We start from the raw sequence: 27931 nt of genomic DNA on the forward strand, positions 1-27931 counted from the left end.
CTGGTTTCATGCAGCACCCCAACTCACCATTCCCCTTAAGCAAGCATAAGTTGGTTTTCTACATTTGAGACCCTGTTCTGTTTTGTAATTCAGTTCCTGTGTAGCCAAGTTTACATTCCGTGTGTTAGTGATACCTTATGATGTTTCTTTTTCAGTGTGACTTAGAATCATCTTACCTGAATCCACTCATTATGCTGCTACGGCCCTGATGACATAGATTTCATTGCTGTGTGATACTGCATTATACGTAAGTACCACAACTTCTTTATCCATTTTTCGCTTTCTGTGATATTCAACTTGTACCGTAAACGAGGTTCTTGTAAACAGATCCGGCCCAAATTTTGGGGTGGCTGTGGCTTTTTGATTTGAATTTCCCTAAGCTATAGGACCATATGTGGAAATGCCCTAGGCTCTGTTGCTTTGTTTTTTGGATGTTTCTGGAAACACCATACACTACTCCAGAGTGGCTGCTGGCAATTTACATCCCGCCCATCAGCATAACAAGGCTCCCAGTTCTCCATGGCCTGTCCTGCCTTTCTGGATTTTACACTTTTTTCAGATGGCCCTTTTGACCGGGGGCAGTGAGACTTCATTGTAGTGTCGATTTCCTTTGCAAGCTTGCTTGGTTGGCCAAAAAGGGCGTATGCGTTTTTTCCTGAATATATTCCGGAAAAAACACATACGCCCTTTTTGGCCAAGTGCATCATTGTGGACGTCCTGCCTCTTTTCCTATGCTTTACATGCAATTCCAGTCTACCTCCTGAAATCGGTTTCCTGCAATTCTGCCCCGCTTTCAACTCCTCTTGGCAGCCTTCCTTCAATATATTTTTGGAAGATAGCTGTCATTTATAACTCTGCAGGTTTGTGAATTACAGTGCCCCTGAGCTCCTTTCTTCAACTCGCTTTCTTGTGAGCTGGCCGTAACACCGCAGGATTGCTTCAGACCCTAGTTTGGTTCCGGCATGGCATGCTGAGCCTTTGGTTAATTCCTCTTCCTGGTGGGAAATGAGAGTTAAATTTGCCCGTCCAGACACCTCCACCTAGTCTCTCATTGGTTCTCCCTATTCCTGTTCATCTTACGCAGAAATTGCAAACTGGGCCAAACAGGAGGTTAAAGGCACTCACTCTCCAAGTGGGGAGAGTGTTAATAAAGCGTCTGGAATGTTGCACCCGAGTACCAGGGGACGAAAACTGAGACACATTTGAACACGTTTCCTGATCACACGGTGGATCATACTCTGGGTTCCACATGCATGTTTTAGCTGAAGGAAGAATCCTTTAAACCTGGAGAGTTGAGACCCATGGAATGGGTACCATGAAATATGACTTCAAAGGGTCTGCATTTGCTCACCGAACCTCACCAATCCTATCACTGCTGCGTTTATGCCGCTGTACACACGCTTGATTCTCTTTCGGAGACATATAAATCCATAGGTTTTAAGATTCTTACTAGTCAGGTATATTCTTAGGCGTTTAATATGGGGTGTTGAGTCCACTTCGTTGAGCAAAGAGTAGCTCTTGTCTATTACATATTTGGCTTATGGAACGGTATCTGTGCCAATTTCAATCTCTGGTTTCATGCAGCACCCCAACTCACCATTCCCCTTAAGCAAACATAAGTTGGTTTTCTACATTTGAGACCCTGTTCTGTTTTGTAATTCAGTTCCTGTGTAGCCAAGTTTACATTCCGTGTAGTAGTGATATCTTATGATGTTTCTTTTTCTGTGTGACTTATTTCACATAGAATCATCGTACCTGAATCCACTCATTATGCTGCTACGGTCCTGATGACATAGAATTCATTGCTGAGTGATATTGCATTGTACGTAAGTACCACAACTTCTTTATCCATTTTTCGCTTTCTGCGATATTGAACTTGTACCATAAACGAGGTTCTTGTAAACAGAGCCGTCCCAAACTTTGGGGTGGCTGTGTCTTTTTGATTTTAATTTCCCTAAGCTATAGGACCATAAGTGGAAGTGCCCTAGGCTCTTTTGCTTTGTTTTTTGGATGTTTCAGGAAACACCATACACTTCTCCAGAGTGGCTGCTGGCAACTTACATCCCGCCCATCAGCATAACAAGGCTCCCAGTTCTCCATGGCCTGTCCTGCCTTTCTGGATTTTACACTTTTTTTAGATGGCCCTTTTGACCAGGGGGGCAGTGAGACTTCATTGTAGTGCAGATTTCCTTTGCAAGCTTGCTTGGTTGGCCAAAAAGGGCGTATGCGTTTTTTCCTGAATATATTCAGGAAAGAACGCATACGCCCTTTTTGGCCAAGTGCATCATTTTGGACGTTCAGCCTCTTTTCCTATGATTTACATGCAATTCCAGTGTACCTCCTGAAATCAGTTTCCTGCAATTCTGCCACGCTTTCAACTCCTCTTGGCGGCCTTACTTCAATATATTTTTGGAAGATAGCTGTCATTTAAAACTCTGCAGGTTTGTGAATTACAGTGCCCCTGAGCTCCTTTCTTCAACTCGCTTTGTTGTGAGCTGGCCGCAACACAGCTGGATTCCTTCTGGCCCTAGTGTGGTTCCGGCATGGCACGCTGAGCCTTTGGTTAATTCCTCTTCCTGGTGGAAAATGAGAGTTAAATTTGCCCGTCCGGACACCTCCAGCTAGTCTCTCATTGGTTCTCCCTATTCCTGTTCATTTTCCACAGAAATTGCAAACTGGGCCAAACAGGAGGTTAAAGGCAGTGACTCTCCAAGTGGGGAGAGTTTTAGTAAAGCGTTTGGAATGTTGCACCCGAGTACAAGGGGACAAAAACTGAGACACATTTGAACACGTTTCCCGATCACACGGTGGATCATACTCTGGGTTCCACATGCATGTTTTAGCTGAAGGAAGAATCCCTTAAACCTGGAGAGTTGAGACCCATGGAATGGGTACCATGCAATATGACTTCAAAGGGTCTGCATTTGCTCACCGAACCTCACCAATCCTATCACTGCTGCGTTTATGCCGCTGTACACACGCTTGATTCTCTTTCGGAGACATATAAATCCATAGGTTTTAAGATTCTTACTAGTCAGGTATATTCTTAGGCGTTTAATATGGGGTGTTGAGTCCACTTCGTTGAGCAAGGAGTAGCTCTTGTCTATTACATATTTGGCTTATGGAACGGTATCTGTGCTAATTTCAATCTCTGGTTTTATGCAGCACCCCAACTCACCTTTCCCCTTAAGCAAGCATAAGTTGTTTTTCTACATTTGAGACCCTGTTCTGTTTTGTAATTCAGTTCCTGTGTAGCCAAGTTTACATTCCGTGTATTAGTGATAACTTTTGATGTTTCTTTTTCTGTTTGACTTATTTCACTTAGAATCATTGTACCTGAATCCACTCATTATGCTGCTACGGGCCTGATGACATAGATTTCATTGCTGAGTGATATTGCATTGTACGTAAGTACCAAAACTTCTTTATGCATTTTTCACTTTCTGTGATATTGAATTTATACCTTAAAGGAGGTGCTTGTAAACAGAGCCGGCCCAAACTTCGTGGTGGCTGTGTCTTTTTGATTTAATTTCCCTAAGCTATAGGACCATAAGTGGAAGTGCCCTAGGCTCTGTTGCTTTGTTTTTTAGATGTTTCAGGAAACACCATACACTTCTCCAGAGTGGCTGTTGGCAATTTACATCCCGCCCATCAGCATAACAAGGCTCCCAGTTCTCCATGGCCTGTCCTGCCTTTCTGGATTTTACACTTTTTTCAGATGTCCCTTTTGACCGGGGGGGAAGTGAGACTTCATTGTAGTGCATATTTCCTTTGCAAGCTTGCTTGTTTGGCCAAAAAGGGCGTATGCGTTTTTTCCTGAATATATTCAGGAAAAAACGCATACGCCCTTTTTGGCCAAGTGCATCATTGTGGACATTCTGCTTCTTTTCCTATGCTTTACATGCAATTCCAGTCTACCTCCTGAAATCGGTTTCCTGCAGTTCTGCCTTGCTCTCAGTGCCTCTTCATAGCCTTACCTCAATATACGTTTGGAAAATAGTTGGCCTTTATAACTCTGCAGGTTTTTGAATTGCAGTGGCCCTTAGCTCCATTTTTCTGCTCTTATTTTTGTGATCTTGCCTCATATCCACAGGATTTCTTCAGGCCCTATTCTTCTTCTGGGACGCCTTGCTCTGCCTTTGGTTAATTCTTCTTCCTGATGTGAAATTAGAGTGACATGTGCCCATTGAAACCGCTACAGCTATTTTCTCACTGGTTCCCCCTATTCCCATTCATCCTCCGCACTAACTGCAGACTGTGCGATACCGGAACTTAAAGGCATTGACTCTCCATGTGGAGATGTTGTTAGTAAAGTGGCTGGAATGTTGATCCGGAGCCCCAGGAGAGGAAAATGAGGTGCATTTTAGAAACCTTTCCCGATCATATGGTATACCATCCGCTGGATTTCCCATGCATGGTTTAGCTGTAGGAAGATTCCCTTCAACCTGGAGTGTTGGGACCCTTGGAATGAGTAGCATGAAGTATTGCATTAAACTTTCAGCAGTTGCTCACCAAAGCTCACCAATCCTTTCAGCCCCAAGTGTCCAGCCTTATGTCTTATCCAGCTGTGGGTTTATATGTGGTCATTCCAGGTTGCATCACAGCCCCTGAGCGAATTTTGTAAGAATTTTTCTCTCTTTCATTGTTTCTGCGTTTTGGTTTTAAAATTTATTTCTATAAAGGGGTTTAGCTCATTTTCACTGCTGTGTTTGTGCCGCTCTGCGCACACTTGATTCCCTTATGGAGATATATCAATACATGGGTTTTAAGATTCTTATTACTCAGATATATTTCTCTGCGGTGTATAGGGTGTGTTGAGGCCAGTTCATTGAGCAAGGTGTAGATCTTTTCTGATACCTATTTTGGTTTATTGAACGGTATCTGTGCTAATTTCAAACTCTGGTTTTATGCATCACCCCACCTCTCCTTTCCCCTTAAGCTGACATAAGTGTGTTTTCTAAATGTGAGACACTGTTCTGTTTTGTAATTCATTTTTTGTGCAGCCATATTTATCCTCCCTCTATAAGTGATATCTGATGATATGTTTCTTTTTCTGTTTGACTTATTTCAAGTAGTATTATCGGACCTCAATCCACTCTTTATCCTTCTACTAGCCTTATTACATTGATTTCATGGTGAAGAGATATTCCATTGTACATAAGTACCACATTTTCTTTATCCATTGCTCTCTTTCCTGGGATATTTAAGGTGTACTGAAGTTGAGGTTCTTGTAAACAGAGTAGCCCTAAACTGTGGTGTGCTTGTGTCTTGTTGATTTTTAGACTTCCCTAGATATACTCCCGTGATTGGAAGTGCCCTATGCTCTGTCGCTCTGTTTTTTAGATGATTTAGGAACCACCATACACTTCTCCAGAGTGGCTCTCGGCAGTTCACACACTGTCCATCAGCGTATAAAGGCTTCCTGTTCTCCATGGCCTGTCCTGCATTTCTGGTTTTTACAATTTTTTCGGATGGCCCTTTTGACCAGTGGGAAATGAGACTTCTTTATTGTGCACATTTGCATTGCTTGCTTGCTTGGTTGCCCATAAAGTGCGTATGCGTTTTTTCCTGGATATATTCAGGAAAAAACGCATACTCCCTTTTGGGCCAACCGCATCATTGTCAAAATTCTGTCACTTTTCATGTGCTTTAAAGGCGAGTCCAATCTATCTCTTGAAATCTGTTTCTTGCAATTCTGTCTTGCATTCAGATCCTCTTCTTTGCCTTACCTCAACATATTTTTGGACGTTAGTTTTCATTTATAACTCTGCAGGTTTGTGAATTGCAGTGACCCTGAGCTCCATTTTTTAAGTTGCTCTTTTGTGAGCTGGCCTCAAAACCGCAGGATTGCTTCAGGCCCTATTTTGGCTCCGGCGAGGCGGGCTGAGCCTTTTTTTAATTCTTATTCTTAATGGGAAATTAGAGTGACATGTGCCCGTCCAAACCCCTACAACTATTCTCTCATTGGTTCCCCCTGTTCCCGTTCATCCTCCTCACAATTTGCAAAATGTGTGAAACAGAAGTTTAAATGTGCTGATTCTCTAAGTGGGGAGATTCTAAGTAACGTGGCTGGAATGATGAACAGGAGCACCAGGAGAGGATAAATGAGGTGCATTTTAGACACATCTCCCGATCACATGGTGTACAGTCCTCTGGGTTTTCCATGCATGTTTTAGCTGTAGGAAGATTCCTTGAACCTGCAGATTTGGGACCCATTGAATGGGTACCAGGTAGTATTACTTTAAAGGGTGTGCATTTCCTCACCCAACCTCACATTTCTCTTAGCGCGAACAGTTTCCAGCCTTATGTCTCATCCTGCTGTGGGTCTAGATGTGTTCAATCCATGTTGCATCACCGTCCCTGAGGAAAAGTTGTAAGAGGTTTTCTCTGTCTCTCTGTCGTTTATTTTTTTCAATTTATTACTATATTGGTTACAGCTGATTTTCAAAGCTCTGTTTCTTGCTGCTGTACATCCACTTGATTCACGTACAGAGAGACATCAATAAATTCTTTTTCAGATTCTTACCAGTCATAGATATTCTTTTCCGGTGACTTGAGTGTGCTGAGTGCAGTTCTTTTAGCTACCGTGTAGGCCTTGTTGATTATCAGTTTGGTATTTGGAATGGTATCTTTGCTAGTTTCAACCTCCTGGATGATGCCTCACCCCTCCCCACCTTTCCCGTTTAGCAGCCTCACGCGTGTTTTCTACATATTTGACTATGTTTTTGTTTTGTAATTTATTTCATGTGTAGCCATTTTGGATTCCACCTTTAAGTGATATCTTATGATATGTGTCTTTTTCTTTTTGAATTATGTCACTTAGAATGATCATACGTAACTCCTCCGGAGTTGTTACAACTGGCCATATTTCATTGATTTCCAGGCTGAGTAATATTCCACTCTACATAAGTACCACATCTCTATTCATTTTTTCCCTCCAGAGACATTTAAGTTATATCCCAGTCGAGGATCTTTTAAACAGAGAGGCAGTAAACATTGGGGTGCCTGTGTCCTCTCGATTTTTGTTTTTCCCAAGATATACGCCCATGAGTGCAAGTGCCCTATGCTCTGTAGCTCATTTTTTAGATGCTTTAGTAAACACAATACACTTCTCCAGAATGGCCGTTGGCAATATACATTTCCACTATAAGCCTCACAGGGCTCCCTCTTCTCCTTGCCCTGTCCTGCATTTCTGGCGTTTACACTTTATGAGGATGGCTCTTCTGACTGATGCGAAGTGATATCTTTTGTAGTATTGATTTCCAGTGCCCACCTGTTTGGTTGGCTAAAAAAGTGTATGCCCTTTTCTTGAATATATACAGAAAAAAACGCATACAGCCTTTTTGGCCAACTGCAATGTTGGCAATGTTCAGCCCCTATTCTTGTGCTTAATGGCGAGTCCTTTCTACCTCCTCAAATCCCTTTCCTGCCATTCTCCCTTGCTTGCCAATCCTTTTCTCTGACTTTCCTCAAGACATTTTTCAGTGATAGATATTTTCAACTCTGCAGTTTCGTGAATTTTACTGCCCCTGAGTTCCATTGTTCAACTTGTGTTTATGGGAACTGGCCACAAAGCAGTGGGATTTCCTCAAGCCCTATACTGTTTCCATGGGCAACCCTAGCCTTTGGTCAATTCATCTTCCTGATTGGAAATTAGAGTGACATGTGCCTGTCTGAACACCTAGGACTTGTCTCTCATTGTTCCTCATCCTTCCGCTTCATCCTCTGGACAAATTCCAAACTGTACGCAACGGGATGTTGACAGTGTTGACATCTCCAAGTGGGGAGACTGTTAGTAAAGACGCTGGAGGGGTGAACCCGAGCACCAGGAGATGAGGAAATGAGATGCCTTTTCCAAACTCTTCCCGATCAGACGGTATACCATCCTCTGGATGTGACAGACATGTTTTAGCAGTAGGAAGAGTCCCATTCATGTAAGGAGAACACCAGGGCTTTTTCAAAATCAGTGTCTCCCCGAAACCCAAACTGGGGAGTTTTTTAAGCTACGGCTACACATATGTTCATTAAGGGCCTTGGGAAGTAGGCAGAGTGCAAACTTTAGATGACTGAAGTCTTCAGGGTCAGAAGCACTCACCACTGGCTTCCCTTAGGTTACACTTTAACTGTCATTGATAGATGATGTCAATAAAAATATCTGTTCTTTTTCCGATTATTTCCCCTTATAGGTTATTGCACAATATTGAGTGTAGTTCCCTGTGCTATACAGTAGTTCCTTGTTGATGATCTATTTTATACATAGCAGTGTGTATGTGTTAATTCCAAACTGTTAATTTATCCCTCCTCCCACCTTTCCCCTTTGGTAATAATAAATTATAAGATTTTATACTTCTCAGAAATGGGGGAGCTGAAAGAGAGGTATCATTTTCAATGGAAAAGCATTTAAAACAAGATTGAAGCTTTAACCAAGATTATTAGATGTACATCCTTGGAAAGAAATCACTTCATTTCTCTAATATTGACCTGACAAATAAGACAAACCTTTTCACTGAACTTGCTTATAATAAAGTGATGGAAATATCAAATGGAAGTGTTAGAAACATCTTATTTTACCCGAGCCTTATAAACTGTTCTATGTTAACTACATTTTGGCTCACACATCTGTTCATTGAAGTTACAATAGTCTCAATTTCTGTTACTGATCCTCCAGAGTGGACCCCAACAAGGGTCCTCCTGCCCAGTGTCATTGGGGCCAACAGATCGAGACTGAGTTTGGTTCCCAAGCAAAGGAAACTTTATATTTTCATCAGAGAATGGAGAGGTGAGAGCATGCACTACCCCGTGGGCTGTGGGCTGGGCTGCTGTGTAGAGATCCTGTCAGAGTCAGTGGGAGGGAGGGGGCGGAGCTCTCAAGGGCCGGGTTGGCTGCAGCTCAGGCTCTATATCTCGGAGTCTGCACTGGGCCCCAGGAGCTGAGGTGTCGACCCAGCCATTCTGCACCAGGAAATCTGGTCTGAAGTGCCGGGTGTGGAACCTCTGCATGCGGGACCCTAGGAGCACGTGAAATTAGACAAAGCACAAAGGATAAAAAAGGGCAGACTTGACTTTATTGCCCAGATTCTATTTTTATCTCCCAGGGATTTTTAATGGGCTTTGCTGGGGACAAACCCCTCCTCTGCCTTTTGTCCCGTTCCTCATTCTTGGAGTGCTGAGGGTGCAGACCCTTCTTCTGTAACTGCTGAGTGCTGAGTTGGGAGCCCTCATACCAGGGGACGAGGGTCAGAACTTCTCCCCAGCAGCCTCCAGGTGACGTTGATTGGCCCCAGGACCCCTGCCTCCCTGCTCGTCCGCCTGAGCACCAGCATTGGAAGTGTTATAGATTCTAATGACCTTTAAGGGTCCAGGAAAGAGATGTGCAGAGACGCTGTGGGGGCCGGTTTCACCCCGCCCCACATTTGTTCGGCCACCTTAGGCTGACCGTTTCTGCCAGCCTAGATGCTCTGACCAGTAGTCTGCTCTTTCTTCAATTAGGCCCCTGAATTAACGTAAAAACAGCACCAGGTGTCAGAGCCCTGCCCGCTCAACTCCCAGACAGTCCAGGGTCAGTGGTGATCAAGGACCATGATGGCCACTGAGTTAACAGCCTTTTGAAGTAAACAGGAGTCCAGCCGGTCTTATTGGCCACCATCATCACGGTGTCTGTAGGCTTTTCTATGGTGACAGTGTGATATACGGTTCCCCCGCCAAGATTATTAGCTCCCCTCTGGGTGCAGGAAGTCCTGCAAGCAGTAGTCTACTCCTTCGGGACACGCTATTGTTGTTTTATGAGAGAAACTCCAGGTCAAGTGATGTTCACACGAGTCGTCATGGTGCCCTGTTGCCCCCGGTTATCTCTCTGGATGTTGGAGTTGGAGGGCCTCCTCACTCGAGGTCGGTGTGCCCACGGAGCGAACCCTGCAACTTCAGGGCATGGTTGGTGATTAGGATCACCACGTGGGGTCCTTTTCCCTTAGGAGGGAGGTGGCCTTTTGGGCTGCTGATTTCCAGGTTTTTAGATACCGCCAGTATCTTGGCCAGATGTGGCAGTGGGCCAAGCCCCTTGGTGACTGTAGTTTATCCTACCTGGATGGCATTCTTGCGTTGTTCCATTTCAAGTGGTCCCAGTTTTTGCACTAATTCTCCAATGGCGATTCACCTTTCACCGGGAATGGAAAGGTCAAAGGGTTTAGCTCAATTAGGGAGTTCCAGGGCAAGGGTCTGAATTGACTGCTCTTTCCATTCTTGAAAGGCCACTTCTGGATTCTGTTCCAAAGGATCATCATCTTTTCCTTTCAGTGTTTCATATAGAGGCCCAGCTAGTAGACTGTAGTTAGGGATCCAAAAGCAGCAAACCCTGGCCTCCCCAGGAACCCCTAAGCTGTCTTCTAGTTTTAGAAAGGGGTAAGGCTGCAAATGGTTTCTTCCCTTTCCTGGGATGGGCTTCTCTGACCTTGTGTGAGAATGAATCCCAGGCAGGTCACTGCAGTCTGTGATATTTGAGCTTTTTCTTGGACAACTTCTATCCTTTATTGGCTTGGTAGTTCAGAGGCCTCCTTAGTAGGGCTGGCGATCAGAATGTCGTCTGCATATTGAAGGAGGGTTTCCTTTTCCAGAGGTAGAACTTTTCGGTCGTTAGCTAAGCTTTCCCCAAAGATGGTGTGGGAATTTTTGAACCCTTGGGGCAAGACGGCCCGGAAGTATTGTTTTAGTTGTATGTTGAGTCCTGCCACTCACAAGCCAAAATTTCTTGTGACTCTGGGACTAATGGAATACAAAAGAAGGCATCATTGAAGACTAATACAGAATACCATGTCCTGGTGGTTGGTAGAATGACCAGCAGGGTGTAGGAATCAGGAGTAACTGGAGGTATATCCTCGGTGGCTTCACTGACTGTCCTGACATCCTTTACCAGGTCCCCAGCAGCCCATGGGGCTCTCGTGGTCAGGCCAATCCCAGGATATGGAGCTCTCCTGGGCAGGTACCCCACCCCCAACCCAGCCCACGGGGCTCTCATGGTCAGGCCCCTCCCAGGATACAGAGCTACCCTTGCAGGTACCGTGGCAGGGCTGGGCACACAGGAACCGTGCACATAGCCCTCATTGAAGAGCACCCCCAGCTCACCTGTCGCTCAGAGCTGACACAGAGCACCTCAGAGCAGGACTTGAACTAACAAACAGCAGCTCCGACAGGTCTGTGACCCTGGGCATCACTCTGTGTGGCCTCCCTCCACCTGGTCTTCCAGAGACTTCCACTGCACCCAGGGCACCAGGCCTCTGTCTCCAACCACCACCCACCCCTCCTCTCCCTGACTCCTGGGTTCCTCTCATTAGGAGAGGGTTTTCTTGAAGTTGTCTCCCACTCATGGGCCAGATAAAATGATTAGAAAACAAGCCAAAGCTGCAGCCCCTTGTCTATCCTGACTCTCAGGAGCCCACACCTGTTCCTTGGACCTGGCCGGTTCAGCAAGTTCCATTTTCTGCAACTGTGAGCCCCTGAGGGGTGATGATTGGCTACCTGGGCAGCCTTACCATGCCGGCCAGCCCTCCCCAGGTGTGCCTGGGTTGAGATCAATATAAATACCACTCCAGGCAGCAAAAGCCCCTGCAGCTGTGCCTGACGCCATTTTCTCTGCCCTGTCAGCAGTCTCGGGGCTGGGCTGGTGGGAGGGAGTGAGAGGCCACGGCTTTGTGGGTGGCCCAGTGTGAGTGGGGCTCTGCTGGACTTTCTGCAGCAGTTGCCAGGCTGCCACCTGCTAAAGAAGAGGATGTGTCACCCATACCTGCTGCTGGAATTTCTCCCTGAGCAGAGGTGAGGAAGGAAAAAAGCAGTGGGGGCAGGGACAGGACGGGTATCTCAGGCAGGGAAATGGAAATCTTCCAGAAGAGCACCCAGGGCCAGGACCATCCTGGCTGGCCTGCAGGCACCAAGTCAGCTGGCATGCTGTCACTCGTGTGGCTCCATGGCCCTTCCTCTAGGCTTTCAAGTCCTTGTATATATTCAGGTGTTTTACCTGGGAAGGGCGGGAACAGTTCAGCAGCAACTGGCCTGGGGCTCAGCTCACGTTTACTCACAGATGCCTCGGCACAGTGCCCCAGCTTTGCAATGAGGACGCTTGTTGTGTGGGGGCTGCTGGCTGAATGGGAGACGATTCCCCACCACTGACCAACTTCAGAATTGTTTACAACTGGAGCAAGTGCCCTGATACGGTTTTCCTCTGAGTAACTGGTGGGTTCTGTTTTTTTTTTTTCTCTTTTTTGTTTTTGGTTCAAGGTAGATTTTATTCCTCTTTTTTGTATTTACAGATATAAGCATGGAAATAATTTATTCATATAAATACATGTATGTGAAGGGAATAATTGTTTTTTCTGTTTTATTTTTTAAATTTTATTTCTTTTTAATTTTGAATTTTATTTTATATTTTTATACAGCAGGTTCTCATTGGTTATCTATTTTATACATATAAATGTTTACATGCCAATCCCAATCTCTCAATTCCTCCCACCACCACCCCTCCAAGAGCTTTCCCCCCTTGTTGTCCATACGATTGTTGTCTACATCTGTTGCTCTATTTATGCCTTGCAAAATGGTTAATCTGTACAGTTTTTCTAGGTTCCACATATATGCATGAATATACAAGATTTGTTTTTCTCTTTCTGACTTACTTCACTCTGTATGACAGTCTCTAGATCCATCGACGTCTCTACAAATGACCCAATTTCATTCCTTTCATGGCTTAGTAATATTCCATTTTATATATGTACCACAGCTTTATGCATTCGTCTGTCTGTGGGCATTTAGGTTGCTTCCATTACCTCGATATTATAAATAGTGATGCAATGAACATTGCGGTGAATGTCTCTTTTTGATTTATGGTTTTGTCTGGGTATATGTCCAGTCCTGGGATTGCTGTATCATATGGTAATTCTATTATTAGTTTCTTAAGAAACTCCATATTGTTCTCCATAGTGAATGTATCAATTTATATTCCCAACAATAGTGGAAGAGGGTTCCTTTTCTCCACACCCTTTCCAGCATTTGTTGTTTGTAGATTTTCAGATGATGCCCATTCTAACAGGTGTGAGGTGATACCTCATTGTTGAGTCCATTTCGTTGAGCAGGGGGTAGGTCTTGTCTATTACATATTTGGCTTATGGAACGGTATCTGTGCTAATTTCAAACTCTGGTTTTATGCAGCACCCCCTTAACTCACCTTTCCCCTTAAGCAAGCATAAGTTGGTTTTCTAATCTTGAGACCCTGTTCTGTTTTGTAATTCAGTTCATGTGTAGCCAAGTTTACATTCCGTGCATTAGTGATACCTTATGATGTTTCTTTTTCTGTGTGACTTATTTCACTTAGAATCATCATGCCTCAATCCACTCATTATGCTGGTACAGGCCTGGTGACACAGATTTCATTGCTGAGTGGTATTCTGTTGTACGTAAGTACCGCAACTTCTTTATCAATTATTTGTTCTCTGGGATATTTAACTCGTACTGTAGAAGAGGTTCCTGTAAACAGAGCCGTCCCAAATTTTGGGGTGGCTGTGTCTTTTTGATTTTAATTTCCCTAAGCTATAGGACCATAAGTGGAAATGCCCTAGACTCTGTTGCTTTGTTTTTCAGATGTATCAGGAAACACCATACACTTCTCCAGAGTGGCTGTTGGCAATGTACATCCCGCCCATCAGCATAACAAGGCTCCTTTTTCCCCATGGCCTGTCTTGCCTTTCTGGATTTTACACTTTTCTCAGATGGCCCTTTAGACCGGGGGGAAGTGACACTTCATAGTAGTTCGGATTTCCATTGCAAGCTTGCTTGGTTTGCCAAAAAGGGCGTATGTGTTTTTTCCTGAATATATTCAGGAACAAACTCATACGCCCTTTGTTGCCAAGTGCATCATTGTCGATGTTCTGCCTCTTTTCCTATGCTTTAAATGCAAATCCAGTCTACCTCCTGAAATCGGTTTCCTGAAATTCTGCCCCGCTTTCAAGTCCTCTTCGCAGCCTTACTTCAATATATTTTTGGACGTTATCTGTCATTTATAACTCTCCAGGTTTGTGAATTACAGGGCCCCTGAGCTCCTTTCTTCAACTCGCTTTCTTGTGAGCTGGCCGCAAACCCGCAAGACTCCTTCAGGCCCTAATCTGCTTCTGGCAGGGCACGCTGAGCCTTTGGTTAATTTCTCTTCCTGGTGGGAAATGAGTGTTAAATATGCCCGTCCAGACACCTACCTCACTCTCAACCCCTTGGTGATGTGGGTCCTCTGGTTTGTGGCCACCTTTTCTGGGTTCCTCACCTTTCGATGATGTGGCCCCACTAGTGTGAGGACACTCCTGCCTGGTTCTCATCCACGTGGTTATGTGGACCCCCTGGTGAGAGTCTGTTCCTGGCTTTGTTCCTCACCCACCTGTGAGGGAGACCCTCTGCTGATAGGTCACTCCTGCATGGCTGGCACACATTGCCTTGGTGAAGTCAGCCGTGTGGTGGCAGTTGGAGCGTGCTGGGAATCTCCTCCCCCCGGTGATGAGGGCCCTCTTGCGTCAGGCCCTAACTGCTGGGCTCACCAACTTTTCTTAGGGAGCCCAGTGATGCTTTGGCACTCCTCTTAGGATCCCATCTCCATGGAGATGTGGGCCTTCTGCTCTGAGGTCCCAACGGCTGGGTTGTTCACATTTTCATGATGTGGGCTCTCTGGTGTTCACAGAGGCCTGGATCCCATAGCCTCTGTGCTCTTGGCCGCCTGCTGGGAGGTTCCAACTGCTGGATTCCTCACTTTTTTAATTTTTTGGGCCCTCTGTTGTGAGGATCCTCCTGCCTGCCTCACTCCCAGCCCCTTCGTGATGTGTGTCGTCTGGTTTGAGGCCACATGTGCTGGGTTCCTCACCTTTCGATGATGTGGGACCAATGGTCTTAGGAGACTCCTGCCTGGTTCACATCCCCTTGGTGATGTGGGCCCTCTGTTGAGAGTCTGATCCTGGCTGGGTTCCTCACCCATCTGTGAGGTGGGCCGTCTGCTGTGAGGTCACTCCTGCCTGGCTTGCTCACCTCGCCTTGTGGACATGAGCCCTCTGGTGGCACTTGGAGCCTGCTGGGAGCCTCCTCTCCTCGGTGATGAGGGCCCTCTGGCGTCAGGCCCTAACTGCTGGGCTCCCCACATTTTCTGATGTGCGCCAAGTGAGTGAGGACACTCTTGCCAGGTTCCCATCCCCATGGCGATATGGGCCTTCTGCTCTGAGGTCAAAACGGCTGGCTTGCTCACAGTACCAAGATGTGGGCCCTCTGCTGTGAGTTCACTCCGGCAAGGATCCCTTATCATCGGTGCTCTGAGCCGCCTGCTGGGAGGTTCCAACTGCTGGATTCCTCAACTTTTTTATTCTATGTGCCCTCTGTTGTGAGGCTCCTCCTGCCTGCCTCACTGCCAGCCCCTTGGTGATGACTGTCCTATGGCTTGAGGCCACATGTGCTGCGTTCCTCACCTTTCGATGATGTGACCCCACTCGTGTGAGGACACTCCTGCCTGGTTCCCATCCCCTTGGTGAGGTGGGCCCTCTGGCGAGAGTCTAATCCTGGCTGGGTTCCTCAACGTTCTGTGAGGTAGGCCCTCTGCTGTGAGGTCACTCCTGCCTGGCTGGCACACGTCACCTTGGAGACGTGAGCCCTCTGGTGGCAGTTGGAGCGTGCAGGGCGCCTCCTCCTCTCGGTGATGACGGCCCTCTGGCGTCAGGCCCTAAATGGTGGGCTCCCCCCATTTTCTGATGTGCGCCCAGTGGTGCGAGGACACTCCAGCCAGGTTCCCATTCCCATGGGGATGTGGTCCTTCTGCGCTGAGGTCTCAACTCCTGGGTTGCTCACAGTTTTGTGATGTGGGCCCTCTGCTGTGAGTTCACTGTGGCCTGGATCCCATAGCCTCGGTGTTCTGGGCCGCCTGCTGGAAGGTCTAAATGCTGGAATCCTCACGTTTTTTATATTATGTGCCCTGTGTTGTGAGGCTACTCCTGCCTGCCTCACTCCAAGGCCCTTGGTGATGTGGGTCCTCTGGTTTGAGGACACATGTGCTGGGTTCCTCACCTTAAGATGATGAGGCCCCACTGGTGTGAGGATAATCCTGACTGGGTCCCATCCCCTTTGTGATGTGGGCCCTCTGGTGAGAGTCTGATCCTGGCTGGGTTCCTCACCCATCTGTGAGGTGGGCCCTCTACTATCAGGTAACTCTTGCCTGGGTTGCTCACCTCGCCTTGTTGACATGAGCCCTCTGGTGGCAATTGGACCCTGCTGGGAGCCTCCTCAGCTCTGTGATGAGGGCCCTCTGACGTCAGGCCCTAACTGCTGGGCTCCCCAACTTTTCTTAGTGAGCCCAGTGTTGCTCAAGCACTCCTCTTAGGTTCCCATCCCCATGGGGATGTGGGCCTTCTGCTCTGAGGTTCCAACGGCTGGGTTGATCACAATTTCATGATGTGGGCTCTCTGGTGTTAGTTCACTGTGGCCTGGATCCCATAGCCTCTGTGGTCTTGGCTGCCTGCTGGGAGGTTCCAACTGCTCGATTCCTCAACTTTTGTATTCTATGGGTCCTGTGTTGTGATGCTCCTCCTGCCTGCCTCACTCGCAACCCCTTCGTGATGTGGGTCTTCTGGTTTGAGGCCACATGTGCTGGGTTAGGCAACTTTCAATGACGTGGCCCCACTGGTGTGAGGACACTCCTACCTGGTTCCCATCCCCTTGGTGATGTGGGCCTTCTGGTGACAGTCTTATCCTGGCTGGGTTCCTCACTCTTCTGTGAGGTAGGCCCTCTGCTGTGAGGTCAATCCTGCCTGACTTGCACACATCACCTTGGCGACGTGGGCCCTCTGTTGGCACATGGAACCTGCTGGGAGCCTCCTGCCCTCGGTGATGACGGCCCTCTAGCATCAGGCTCTAACTGCTGGGCTCCCCACGTTTTCTGATGTGAGCCCAGTGATGCCAGGACACTCCTGTCAGGTTCCCATCCCCATGGGGATGTGGGCTTTCTGCTCTGAGGTCCCAATGCCTGGGTTGCTCACAGTTTCATGATGTGGGCTCTCTGGTGTTAGTTAACTCCTGCCTGCATCCCATAGCTTCTGTGCTCTCGGCCGCCTGCTGGGAGGTTCCAAATGCTGGATTCCTCACTTTTTTTATTCTTTGGGCCCTCTGTTTTTAGGCTACTCCTACCTGCCTCACTCCCATCCCCTTTGTGATGTATGTCCTCTGATATGAGGCCACATGTGCTGGGTTCCTCACCTTTCGATGATGTGGCCCCACTGGTGGGAGGACAGTCCTGACTGGTTCCCATCCCCTTGGTGTTGTGGGCCCTCTGGTGAGAGTCTCATCCTGCCTCGGTTCCTCACCCTTCTGTGAGATAGGCCCTCTGCTGTGAGGTCACTACTGCCTGGCTGGCGCATGCCACCTTGTAGACGTGGTCCCTCTGTTGGCAGTTGGAACCTGCTGGGAGTCTCCTCCCCTCAGTTATGAGGGCCCCCTGGCATCAGGCCCTAACTGCTGGGCTCCTAACATTTTCTGATATGTGCTAAGTGGTGCAAAGCCACTCCTGCCAGGTTCCCATCCCAATGGGGATGTGGGCCTTCTGTTCTGAGGTCCCAACAGCTGGGCTGCTCACAGGTTCATGATGTGGGCCCTCTGCTGTGAGTTCACTGCGGCCTGGATCCCATAGCCTCGGTGCTCTGGGCCACTTGCTGGGAGGTTCCAACTGCTGGATTCCTCAACTTTTATATTCTATGGACCCTGTGTTGTGAGGCCAGTCCTGCCAGCCTCATTCCGAACCCCTTGGTGATGTGGTTCCTCTGGTTTGAGGACACATGTGCTGGGATCCTCACCTTTCGATGATGTTGTCCCACTGGTGTGGGGACACTCCTGCCTGGTTCCCATCCCCTTGGTGATGTGGGCCCTCTGGTGAGAGTCTGATCCTGGCTGTGTTCCTCACCCTTCTGTGAGGTGGGCCCTCTGCTGTGAGGTCATTCGTGCCTGGTTGGCACACATCGCCTTGGCGACGTCAGCCCTCTGGTGGCAGTTGGAGCCTGCTGGGAGCCTCCTCTTCTCGGTGATGAGTGCCCTCTGGCGTCAGGCCCTAACTGCTGGTCGCCCAAAATTTTCTGATACGTTCTCAGTGGTGCGAGGACACTCCTACCAGAATTCCATCCCCATGGGGATGTGGGCCTCCTGCTCTGAGGTCCCAATGGCTGGGTTGCTCAGTTTCATGACATGGGCCCTGTTCTGTGAGTTCACTGTGGCCTGGATCCCATAGCCTCGGTGCTCTGGGCCGCCTGCTGGGAGGTTCCAACTGCTGGATTCCTCACTTTTTTATTCTATGTGCCCAGTGTTGTGAGGCTACTCCTGCCTGCCTCACTCCGAGGTCCTTGGTGATGTGGGTCCTCTGGTTTGAGGACACATGTGCTGAGTACCTCAGCTTTCGATGATGTGGCCCCACTGATGTGAAGACACTCCTGCCTGGTTCCCATCCCCTTGGTGATGTGGGCCCTCTGGTGAGAGTCTGATGTTGGCTGGGTTTCTCACCCTTCTGTGAGGTGGGACCTCTGCTGTGAGGTAACTCCTGCCTGGCATGCTCACGTTGCCTTGGCAATGTGAGCCCTCAGGTGGCACTTGGAGCCTGCTGGGAATCTCCTCCCCTCAGTTATGAGAGCTCTGGATAAAACACATATGCCCTTTTTTGCCAAGTGCATTATTTTCCAAGTTCTGTCTCTTTTCCTATGCTTTAAGAGCTACTCCCGTGTACGTTCTGAAATCAGTTTCCAGCAATTCTGCCCCGCATTCAAGTCCTCTTCGCAGCCTTACTTCAGTATAATTTTGGATGATAGCTGTCATTTATAACTCCGCAGGTTTCTGAATTACAGTGCCCCTGAGCTCCTTTCTTCAACTCGCTTTCTTGTGAGCTGGCCGCAACACCGCAGGATCTCCTCAGGCCCTAATCTAGTTCCAGCATGGCACACGGAGCCTTTGGTTCATTTATCTTCCTGGTGGGAAATGAGAGTTAAATTTGCCCGTCCAGACACCTACAGATAGTCTCCCATTGCTTCTCCTTATTCCTGTTCATCTTCCGAAGAAATTGCAAACTGGGCCAAACAGGAGGTTAAAGGCACTGACTCTCCAAGTGGGGAGAGTGTTAGTAAAGCGTCTGGAATGTTGCACCCGAGTACCAGGGGACGAAAACTGAGACACATTTGAACACGTTTCCCGATCACACGGTGGATCATACTCTGGGTTCCACATGCATGTTTTAGCTGAAGGAAGAATCCCTTAAACCTGGAGAGTTGAGACCCATGGAATGGGTACCATGCAATATGACTTCAAAGAGTCTGCATTTGCTAACCGAACCTCACCAATCCTATCACTGCTGCGTTTATGACACTGTACACACGCTTGATTCTCTTTCGGAGACATATAAATCCATAGGTTTTAAGATTCTTACTAGTCAGGTATATTCTTAGTCGTTTAATATGGGGTGTTGAGTCCACTTCGTTGAGCAAGGAGTAGCTCTTGTCTATTACATATTTGGCTTATGGAACAGTATCTGTGCTAATTTCAATCTCTGATTTTATGCCGCACCCCAACTCACCTTTCCCATTAAGCAAGCATAAGTTGGTTTTCTACATTTGACACCCTGTTCTGTTTTGTAATTCAGTTCCTGTGTAGCCAAGTTTACATTCCGTGTAGTAGTGATATCTTATGATGTTTCTTTTTCTGTGTGACTTATTTCTCTTAGAATCATCATACCTGAATCCACTCATTATGCTGTCACGGGCCTGATGACATAGATTTCTTTGCTGAGTGATATTGCATTGTACGTAAGTACCACAATTTCTTTATCCATTTTTCGCTTTCTGCGATATTGAACCTGTACCGTAAACGAGGTTCTTGTAAACAGAGCCATCCCAAACTTTGGGGAGGCTGTGTCTTTTTGATTATTATTTCCCTAAGCTATACGACCATAAGTGGAAATGCCCTAGGCTCTGTTGCTTGGTATTTTGGATGTTTCAGGAAACACCATACACTTCTCCAGAGTGGCTGTTGGCAATTTACATCCCGCCCATCAGCATAACAAGGCTCCCAGTTCTCCATGGCCTGTCCTGCCTTTCTGGATTTTACACTTTTTACAGATGACCCTTTTGACCGGGGGGCAGTGAGACTTCATTGTAGTGCAGATTTCCATTGCAAGCTTGCTTGGTTGGCCAAAAAGGGCGTATGCGTTTTTTCCTGAATATATTCAGGAAAAAACGCATACGCCCTTTTTGGCCAAGTGCATCATTGTGGACATTCTGCCTCCTTTCCTATGCTTTACATGCAATTCCAGTCTACCTCCTGAAATTGGTTTCCTGCAATTCTGCCCCGCTTTCAACTCCTCTTGGCAGCCTTACTTTAATATATTTTTGGAAGATGGCTGTCATTTATAACTCTGCAGGTTTGTGAATTACAGTGCCCCTGAGCTCCTTTCTTCAACTCGCTTTCTTGTGAGCTGGCCGCAACACCGCAGGATTGCTTCAGGCCCTAGTTTGGTTCCGGCATGGCATGTTGAGCCTTTGGTTAATTCCTCTTCCTGGTGGGAAATGAGAGTTAAATTTGCCCGTCCAGACACCTCCACCTAGTCTCTCATTGGTTCTCCCTATTCCTGTTCATTTTCCACAGAAATTGCAAACTGGGCCATACAGGAGGTTAAAGGCACCAACTCTCCAAGTGGGGAGAGTGTTAGTAAAGCGTCTGGAATGTTGCACCCGAGTACCAGGGGACGAAAACTGAGACACATTTGAACACGTTTTCCGATCACACGGTGGATCATACTCTGGGTTCCACATGCATGTTTTAGCTGAAGGAAGAATCCCTTAAACATGGAGAGTTGAGACCCATGGAATGGGTACCATGCAATATGACTTCAAAGGGTCTGCATTTGCTCACCGAACCTCACCAATCCTATCACTGCTGCGTTTATGCCACTGTACACACGCTTGATTCTCTTTCGGAGACATATAAATCCATAGGTTTTAAGAGTCTTACTAGTCATGTATATTGTTAGGCGTTTAATATGGGGTGTTGAGTCCACTTCGTTGAGCAAGGAGTAGCTCTTGTCTATTACATATTTGGCTTATGGAACGGTATCTGTGCTAATTTCAATCTCTTGTTGTATGCAGCACCCCAACTCACCTTTCCCCTTAAGCAAGCATAAGTTGGTTTTCTACATTTGACACCCTGTTCTGTTTTGTAATTCAGTTCCTGTGTAGCCAAGATTACATTCCGTGTAGTAGTGATATCTTATGATGTTTCTTTTTCTGTGTGACTTATTTCTCTTAGAATCATCATACCTGAATCCACTCATTATGCTGTCACGGGCCTGATGACATAGATTTCTTTGCTGAGTGATATTGCATTGTACGTAAGTACCACAACTTCTTTATCCATTTTTCGCTTTCTGTGATATTGAACTTGTACCGTAAACGAGGTTCTTGTAAAAAGAGCCGGCCCAAACTTTGGGGTGGCTGTGTCTTTTTGATTTTAATTTCCCTAAGCTATAGGACCATAAGTGGAAGTGCCCTAGGCTCTATTGCTTTGTTTTTTGGATGTTTCAGGAAACACCATACACTTCTCCAGAGTGGCTGCTGGCAATTTACATCCCGCCCATCAGCATAACAAGGCTCCCAGTTCTCCATGGCCTGTCCTGCCTTTCTGGGTTTTACACTTTTTTCAGATGGCCCTTTTGACAGGGGGGCAGTGAGACTTCATTGTAGTGCAGATTTCCTTTGCAAGCTTGCTTGGTTGGCCAAAAAGTGCGTATGTGTTTTTTCCTGAATATATTCCGGAAAAAACGCATACGCCCTTTTTGGCCAAGTGCATCATTGTGGACGTTCTGCCTCTTTTCCTATGCTTTACATGCAATTCCAGTCTACCTCCTGAAATCGGTTTCCTGCAATTCTGCCCCGCTTTCAACTATTCTTGGCTGCCTTACTTCAATATATTTTTGGAAGATAGCTGTCATTTATAACTCTGCAGGTTTGTGAATTACAGTGCCCCTGAGCTCCTTTCTTCAACTCGCTTTCTTGTGAGCTGGCCGCAACACCGCAGGATTGCTTCAGGCCCTAGTTTGGTTCCGGCATGGCATGTTGAGCCTTTGGTTAATTCCTCTTCCTGGTGGGAAATGAGAGTTAAATTTGCCCGTCCAGACACCTCCACCTAGTCTCTCATTGGTTCTCCCTATTCCTGTTCATTTTCCACAGAAATTGCAAACTGGGCCATACAGGAGGTTAAAGGCACCGACTCTCCAAGTGGGGAGAGTGTTAGTAAAGCGTCTGGAATGTTGCACCCGAGTACCAGGGGACGAAAACTGAGACACATTTGAACACGTTTTCCGATCACACGGTGGATCATACTCTGGGTTCCACATGCATGTTTTAGCTGAAGGAAGAATCCCTTAAACATGGAGAGTTGAGACCCATGGAATGGGTACCATGCAATATGACTTCAAAGGGTCTGCATTTGCTCACCGAACCTCACCAATCCTATCACACCTGCGTTTATGCCACTGTACACATGCTTGATTCTCTTTCGGAGACATATAAATCCATAGGTTTTAAGAGTCTTACTAGTCATGTATATTGTTAGGCGTTTAATATGGGGTGTTGAGTCCACTTCGTTGAGCAAGGAGTAGCTCTTGTCTATTACATATTTGGCTTATGGAACGGTATCTGTGCTAATTTCAATCTCTTGTTGTATGCAGCACCCCAACTCACCTTTCCCCTTAAGCAAGCATAAGTTGGTTTTCTACATTTGACACCCTGTTCTGTTTTGTAATTCAGTTCCTGTGTAGCCAAGTTTACATTCCGTGTGTTAGTGATATCTTATGATGTTTCTTTTTCTGTGTGACTTATTTCACTTAGAATCATCATACCTGAATCCACTCATTATGCTGCTACGGGCCTGATGACATAGATTTCATTGCTGAGTGATATTGCATTGTACGTAAGTACCAAAACTTCTTTATCCATTTTTCGCTTTCTGTGATATTCAACTTGTACCGTAAACGAGGTTCTTGTAAACAGAGCCGTCCCAAACTTTGGGGTGGCTGTGTCTTTTTGATTTTAATTTCCCTAAGCTATAGGACCATAAGTGGAAGTGCCCTAGGCTCTGTTGCTTTGTTTTTTGGATGTTTCAGGAAACACCATACACTTCCCCAGAGTGGCTGCTGGCAATTTACATCCCGCCCTTCAGCATAACAAGGCTCCCAGTTCTCCATGGCCTGTCCTGCCTTTCTGGGTTTTACACTTTTTTCAGATGGCCCTTTTGACCGGGGGGCAGTGAGACTTCATTGTAGTGCAGATTTCCTTTGCAAGCTTGCTTGGTTGGCCAAAAAGGGCGTATGCGTTTTTTCCTGAATATATTCAGGAAAAAACGCATACGCCCTTTTTGGCCAAGTGCATCATTGTGGACGTTCTGCCTCTTTTCCTATGCTTTACATGCAATTCCAGTCTACCTCCTGAAATCGGTTTCCTGCCATTCTGCCCCGCTTTCAACTATTCTTGGCTGCCTTACTTCAATATATTTTTGGAAGATAGCTGTCATTTATAACTCTGCAGGTTTGTGAATTACAGTGCCCCTGAGCTCCTTTCTTCAACTCGCTTTCTTGTGAGCTGGCCGCAACACCGCAGGATTGCTTCAGGCCCTAGTTTGGTTCCGGAATGGCATGTTGAGCCTTTGGTTAATTCCTCTTCCTGGTGGGAAATGAGAGTTAAATTTGCGCGTCCAGACACCTCCACCTAGTCTCTCATTGGTTCTCCCTATTCCTGTTCATTTTCCACAGAAATTGCAAACTGGGCCAAACAGGAGGTTAATGGAACCGACTCTCCAAGTGGGGAGAGTGTTAGTAAAGCGTCTGGAATGTTGCACCCGAGTACCAGGGGACGAAAACTGAGACACATTTGAACACGTTTTCCGATCACACGGTGGATCATACTCTGGGTTCCACAAGCATGTTTTAGCTGAAGGAAGAATCCCTTAAACATGGAGAGTTGAGACCCATGGAATGGGTACCATGCAATATGACTTCAAAGGGTCTGCATTTGCTCACTGAACCTCACCAATCCTATCACTGCTGCGTTTATGCCGCTGTACACACGCTTGATCCTCTTTCGGAGACATATAAATCCATAGGTTTTAAGATTCTTACTAGTCAGGTATATTCTTAGGCGTTTAATATGGGGTGTTGAGTCCACTTCGTTGAGCAAGGAGTAGCTCTTGTCTATTACATATTTGGCTTATGGAACGGTATCTGTGTTAATTTCAATCTCTGGTTTTATGAAGCACCCCAACTCACCTTTCCACTTAAGTAAGCATAAGTTGGTTTTCTACATTTGACACCCTGTTCTGTTTTGTAATTCAGTTCCTGTGTAGCCAAGTTTACATTCCGTGTAGTAGTGATATCTTATGATGTTTCTTTTTCTGTGTGACTTATTTCACTTAGAATCATCGTACCTGAATCCACTCATTATGCTTCTACGGGCCTGATGACATAGATTTCATTGCTGAGTGATATTGCATTGTACGTAAGTACCACAACTTCTTTATCCATTTTTCGCTTTCTGTGATATTCAACTTGTACCGTAAACGAGGTTCTTGTAAACAGAGCCGTCCCAAACTTTGGGGTGGCTGTGTCTTTTTGATTTTAATTTCCCTAAGCTATAGGACCATAAGTGGAAGTGCCCAAGGCTCTGTTGCTTTGTTTTTTGGATGTTTCAGGAAACACCATACACTTCTCCAGAGTGGCTGCTGGCAATTTACATCCCGCCCATCAGCATAACAAGGCTCCCAGTTCTCCATGGCCTGTCCTGCCTTTCTGGGTTTTACACTTTTTTCAGATGGCCCTTTTGACAGGGGGGCAGTGAGACTTCATTGTAGTGCAGATTTCCTTTGCAAGCTTGCTTGGTTGGCCAAAAAGGGCGTATGCGTTTTTTCCTGAATATATTCAGGAAAAAACGCATACGCCCTTTTTGGCCAAGTGCATCATTGTGGACGTTCTGCCTCTTTTCCTATGCTTTACATGCAATTCCAGTCTACCTCCTGAAATCGGTTTCCTGCAATTCTGCCCCGCTTTCAACTCCTCTTGGCAGCCTTACTTCAATATATTTTAGGAAGATAGCTGTCATTTATAACTCTGCAGGTTTGTGAATTACAGTGCCCCTGAGTTCCTTTTTTCAACTCACTTTCTTGTGAGCTGGCCGCAACATCGCAGGATTACTTCAGGCCCTAGTTTGGTTCCGGCACGGCATGCTGCGACTTTGGTTAATTCCTCTTCCTGGTGGGAAATGAGAGTTAAATTTGCCCGTCCAGACACCTCCACCTAGTCTCTCATTGGTTCTCCCTATTCCTGTTCATTTTCCACAGAAATTGCAAACTGGGCCAAACAGGAGGTTAAAGGCACTGACTCTCCAAGAGGGGGAGTGTTAGTGAAGCGTCTGGAATGTTGCACCCGAGTACCAGGGGACGAAAACTTAGACACATTTGAACACGTTTTCCGATCACAGGGTGGATCATACTCTGGGTTCCACATGCATGTTTTAGCTGCAGGAAGAATCCCTTAAACCTGGAGAGTTGAGAACCATGGAATGGGTACCATGCAATATGACTTCAAAGGGTCTGCATTTGCTCACCGAACCTCACCAATCCTATCACTGCTGCGTTTATGCCGCTGTACACACGCTTGATTCTCTTTCGGAGACATATAAATCCATAGGTTTTAAGATTCTTACTAGTCAGGTATATTCTTAGGCGTTTAATATGGGGTGTTGAGTCCACTTCGTTGAGCAAGGAGTAGCTCTTGTCTATTACATATTTGGCTTATGGAACGGTATCTGTGCTAATTTCAATCTCTGGTTTTATGCCGCACCCCAAGTCACCTTTCCCCTTAAGCAAGCATAAGTTGGTTTTCTACATTTGAGACCCTGTTCTGTTTTGTAATTCAGTTCCTGTGTAGCCAAGTTTACATTCCGTGTAGTAGTGATATCTTATGATGTTTCTTTTTCTTTGTGACTTATTTCAGTTAGAATCATCGTACCTGAATCCACTCATTATGCTGCTACGGGCCTGATGACATAGATTTCATTGCTGAGTGATATTGCATTGTACGTAAGTACCACAACTTCTTTATCCATTTTTCGCTTTCTGTGATATTGAACTTGTACCGTAAAGGAGGTTCTTGTAACCAGAGCCCGCCGAAACTTTTGGGTGGCTGTGTCTTTTTGATTTTAATTTCCCTAAGCTATAGGACCATAAGTGGAAGTGCCCTAGGCTCTGTTGCTTTGTTTTTTGGATGTTTCAGGAAACACCATACACTTCTCCAGAGTGGCTGTTGGCAATTTACATCCCGCCCATCAGCATAACAAGGCTCCCAGTTCTCCATGTCCTGTCCTGCCTTTCTGGATTTTACACTTTTTTCAGATGGCCCTTTTGACCGGGGGCAGTGAGACTTCATTGTAGTGCAGATTTCCTTTGCAAGCTTGCTTGGTTGGCCAAAAAGGGCGTATGCGTTTTTTCCTGGGAAAAAACGCATACGCCCTTTTTGGCCAAGTGCATCATTGTGGACGTTCTGCCTCTTTTCCTATGCTTTACATGCAATTCCAGTCTACCTCCTGAAATCGGTTTCTTGCAATTCTGCCCCGCTTTCAAGTCCTCTTGGCAGCCTTCCTTCAATATATTTTTGGAAGATAGCTGTCATTTATAACTCTGCAGATTTGTGAATTACAGTGCCCCTGAGCTCCTTTCTTCAACTCGCTTTCTTGTGAGCTGACCGCAACACCGCAGGATTGCTTCAGGCCCTAGTTTGGTTTCAGCATCGCATGCTGAGCCTTTGGTTAATTCCTCTTCCTGGTAGGAAATGAGAGTTAAATTTGTCCGTCCAGACACCTCCAGCTAGTCTCTCATTGGTTCTCCCTCTTCCTGTTCATCTTACGCAGAAATTGCAAACTGGGCCAAACAGGAGGTTAAAGGCACTGACTCTCCAAGTGGGGAGAGTGTTAGTAAAGCGTCTGGAATGTTGCACCCGAGTACCAGGGGACGAAAACTGAGACACATTTGAACACGTTTCCCGATCACACGGTGGATCATACTCTGGGTTCCACATGCATGTTTTAGCTGAAGGAAGAATCCCTTAAACCTGGAGATTTGAGACCAATGGAATGGGTACCATGCAATATGACTTCAAAGAGTCTGCATTTGCTCACCGAACCTCACCAATCCTATCACTGCTGCGTTTATGACACTGTACACACGCTTGATTCTCTTTCGGAGACATATAAATCCATAGGTTTTAAGATTCTTACTAGTCAGGTATATTCTTAGGCGTTTAATATGGGGTGTTGAGTCCACTTCGTTGAGCAAGGAGTAGCTCTTGTCTATTACATATTTGGCTTATGGAACGGTATCTGTGTTAATTTCAATCTCTGGTTTTATGAAGCACCCCAACTCACCTTTCAACTTAAGTAAGCATAAGTTGGTTTTCTACATTTGACACCCTGTTCTGTTTTGTAATTCAGTTCCTGTGTAGCCAAGTTTACATTCCGTGTAGTAGTGATATCTTATGATGTTTCTTTTTCTGTGTGACTTATTTCACTTAGAATCATCGTACCTGAATCCACTCATTATGCTTCTACGGGCCTGATGACATAGATTTCATTGCTGAGTGATATTGCATTGTACGTAAGTACCACAACTTCTTTATCCATTTTTCGCTTTCTGTGATATTCAACTTGTACCGTAAACGAGGTTCTTGTAAACAGAGCCGTCCCAAACTTTGGGGTGGCTGTGTCTTTTTGATTTTAATTTCCCTAAGCTATAGGACCATAAGTGGAAGTGCCCAAGGCTCTGTTGCTTTGTTTTTTGGATGTTTCAGGAAACACCATACACTTCTCCA

The sequence above is a fragment of the Leucopleurus acutus genome, assembly GCF_964270905.1.
Source record: "Leucopleurus acutus genome assembly, chromosome: 4".
NCBI classification, from domain to species: Eukaryota; Metazoa; Chordata; class Mammalia; order Artiodactyla; family Delphinidae; genus Leucopleurus; species Leucopleurus acutus.